Source organism: Jaculus jaculus, chromosome 19 (genome assembly GCF_020740685.1).
Source record: "Jaculus jaculus isolate mJacJac1 chromosome 19, mJacJac1.mat.Y.cur, whole genome shotgun sequence".
NCBI classification, from domain to species: domain Eukaryota; kingdom Metazoa; phylum Chordata; class Mammalia; order Rodentia; family Dipodidae; genus Jaculus; species Jaculus jaculus.
In genome coordinates, this window is record NC_059120.1 from 28,356,607 (window position 1) to 28,359,952 (window position 3,346).

Sequence of the window (3,346 nt, forward strand, 5' to 3'; positions counted from 1 at the left end):
TTTTGTTGAATGCTTTCTCTGCATCTAATGAGATGATCATGTGATTTTTGCCCTTCAACCCATTTATATAATGTATTATATTTATAGATTTGCATATATTGAATCATCCCTGCATCTCTGGCATTAAGCATACTTGTTCAGGGTGAATGACCTTTTTGATATATTCTTGTATTCTGTTTGCCAACATTTTGTTGAGAATTTTTGCATCTATGTTCATGAGGGAGATTGGTCTGTAATTTTCTTTTTTTGTTCTATCTTTGCCTGGTTTTGGTATCAGGGTGATGCTTGCTTCATAGAGTGAGTTTGGTAGAATTCCTTCTTTTTCTATTTTATAGAAAAGCTTAAGAAGCAATGGTGTTAGCTCTTCCTTGAAGGTCTGGTAAAATTCAGCAGTGAATCCATCTGGGCCTGGGCTTTTTTTAGTTGGGAAATTATTGATAACTGTTCAGATCTCCATGCTTGTTATAGGTCTATTTAAGTGGTTAATCTCATCTTGATTTAATTTAGGAGGTCATATAAATCAAGGAAATCATCCATTTCTTTCAGATTTTCATACTTTGTGGAGTATATGTTTTTATAGTATGTCCCTATGATTTTTTGAATTTCTCTGGAATCTGTTGTGATGTTACCTTGTTCATCTCTGATTTTATTAATTTGTGTCTCTTCTCTCTTACTTTTGATCAAATTTGCTAATGGTTTATCAATCTAGTTTATCCTTTCAATGAAGCAACTCTTTGTTTCATTAATTCTTTGGATTGTTTTTTTTGTTTGTTTGTTTGTTTCTATTTCATTAATTTCTTCCCTAATCTTTATTATTTCTTCCCATCTACTGATTTTTTGTTTTCCTTGTTCTTCTTTTTCCAAGGTATAAGGTGAAGCATTAGGTTGTTTACTTGGAACTTTATAATTTCTTAATATAGGCACTTAAGGCTATAAATTTACCTCTTAGAACTGCCTTCATTTTGTCCCAGAGATGTTGGTATGTTGTGATATCATTATCATTTGACTCTATAAATTTTTTGATTTCCTTCTTGATTTCTTCATTGATCCATTCATCATTTAGTAGTGTATTGTTTCATTTCCATGATTTTGTGTATACTCTATATAGTCTTTCTTGGTACTGATTTGTAGTTTAATTCCATTGTTGTCAGATAGAATGCAAGGAATTATTTCAATTTTCCTGAATTTGTTAAGACTTGCTTTATGTCCTAATATATGGTCTATTTTAGAGAATGTTCCATGTGCTGCTGAAAAGAATTTACTATGTAATCTCAAAGTGGCCTTGAACTCACTGCTAATCCTCTTACCTCTGCCTCCCAAGTGCTGGGATTAAAGGTGTGCACCACCATGCCTGGCTCTTTTTAAAAATATATATATATATGCGCGCATGGCGGAGGCGCTGCGGCGGGTGCTAGACGCGGGTGGCGCGGCACGGGCCTGGAAGGAGTAGCCTGAGCCGGGCCCGCCTCTGCTGCTGCTTGGTGGTCCGGGCTCTGGAAAAACATCTTTACTCTTTGCGGCCGCCCTGGACGCGGCTGGAGAAGGCCGCGGCCCTGTGCTCTTCGTGACTCGAACGCCCCTTCAAAGCCTCCCCCTCAGTTCGCCAGCCGCGCGCGACCCTTTACGGCTCCAGAAGGTTCGGTTCCACTACCCACCGTCAACCCAGGAGCTCCTCAGACTCCTTTGCTCTGCCCACGAGGCCCCTGGGCCTGCGCCCTCCCTTCTGCTGTTGGATGGCCTCGAGGAGTACTTGGCAGAAGACCAAGGGACCCAGGAAGCCGCCTATTTAGCTGCCTTGCTTCTGGATACTGCAGCCTACTTTAGCGACCGACTGGGATCCAATCGGAACTGTGGGCTCCTGGTGGCTCTTGAGACCCGGGAAGAAGCAGAGAGTGGGGATAACCTGCAGCTAGGATTGATTCGACGGTATTTCCCTGCCCAGTGTTGGCTGCGGCCAGATGCAGCACACCTGGGGCAGTGGCACCTCCAAGTGTTCCTGCAGTCAGGCAGGCAAAGCCCCGGGGGAGAGTGGCTGATGACCTTCTTACCCAGCGGGGAGATGAGGATCACCCTGAGGCCCACCCAGGCTTCTACACCCAGCCCAGATAAGAAGAGTTCAAGTGCTGGAGGTAAAGCCTGAGCTTTGGTGTGTGACAACCCACGGGCCTCAGTGTCCTGTGGTTGGAATACTTAGCTTCTTTCTGGGACCTGTGCAGATTCAGAAACCTAAAGAATGTAAAGTGGCTGCAGAGATGGCTTAGCAGTTAAGGCATTTGTCCGAAAAGCCAAAGGACCCCCGTTCCATTCCCCAGGACCCATGTTAGCCAGATGCACAAGGGGGTGCATGCGTCTGGAGTTTCAGTGGCTGGAAGCCCTGGCGCACCCATTCTCGCTCCCTCTCTCTGCCTCTTTCTCTCTCTCTCTCAAAAAAAAAAAGAATGTAAAGTGATTTTTGCTGTTTAAAAACTAGCATCACCGGGCGTGGTGGCGCACGGCTTTAATCCCAGCACTCGGGAGGCAGAGGTAGGAGGATCACCGTGATTTGAGGCCACCCTGAGACTACATAGTGAATTCCTGGTCAGACTGAGCTAGAGTGAAACCCTACCTCAGAAAAAACAAAACAAACAACAAAAAAAACTAACATTATTGGGGTTGGTGGTGTGACTCAGGTGGGGTACATGTCCAGTATATGCAAGGCCTCTAGGTTCCATCCCCAGCATCCCACGAAACAAGAAAACCTGGCTGGGGACAGAGCTCAGAAGTTAAAAGGTGGTTACCATGCAAGCAGGAAGGCCTGAACTGTTCTAAATTCATTTCCCCAGCACACAGGTAGACAGCAGGGTAGGGCTACACATATCTGTAACCTCAGTCCTATGGGGAGCAGAGACCAGAGAATTGCTGGGGCTTATTTAAAACAAAACAAAACAAAACAAAACAAAACAAAACAAAACAAAACAAAATAAAACAAAACAGCTGGGAAAAAAAAATATATATATATGCATATGTTATTGACAAGTTCTATACTTACAGAGAACAAACCATGGTATTCCCCTCTCCTGCCCTCTACCACTTTCCCCTTCATAACTCTGCTCTCCACCATATCCCCTCCCTCTCTCCATTAGTCTCTCTTTTAATTTGATGTAATTATCTTTTTCTCCTATTATGAAGGTCTTGTGTGGGTATTGCAAGGCACTGTGAGGTTCTTGATATAGAGGTCAATTTCTGTCTGGACAATTGTATGTAAGGAGTGGTACAATTCCTTGGGCTCTTACATTCTTTCCACCATGTCTTCCACAATATACCCTGACACTTGGAGGGTGTGAGGTGTTTCAGTGCTGGACACTCC

At 43.6% G+C, this 3,346-nt stretch overlaps 1 pseudogene; it reads left to right on the forward strand.

Moving 5' to 3' along the window:
• Nucleotides 1-1,387: 1,387 nt before the first annotated feature.
• On the forward strand, nt 1,388-2,932 carry LOC123456043 (annotated as a pseudogene).
• The last annotated feature ends 414 nt before the right edge of the window (nt 2,933-3,346 follow it).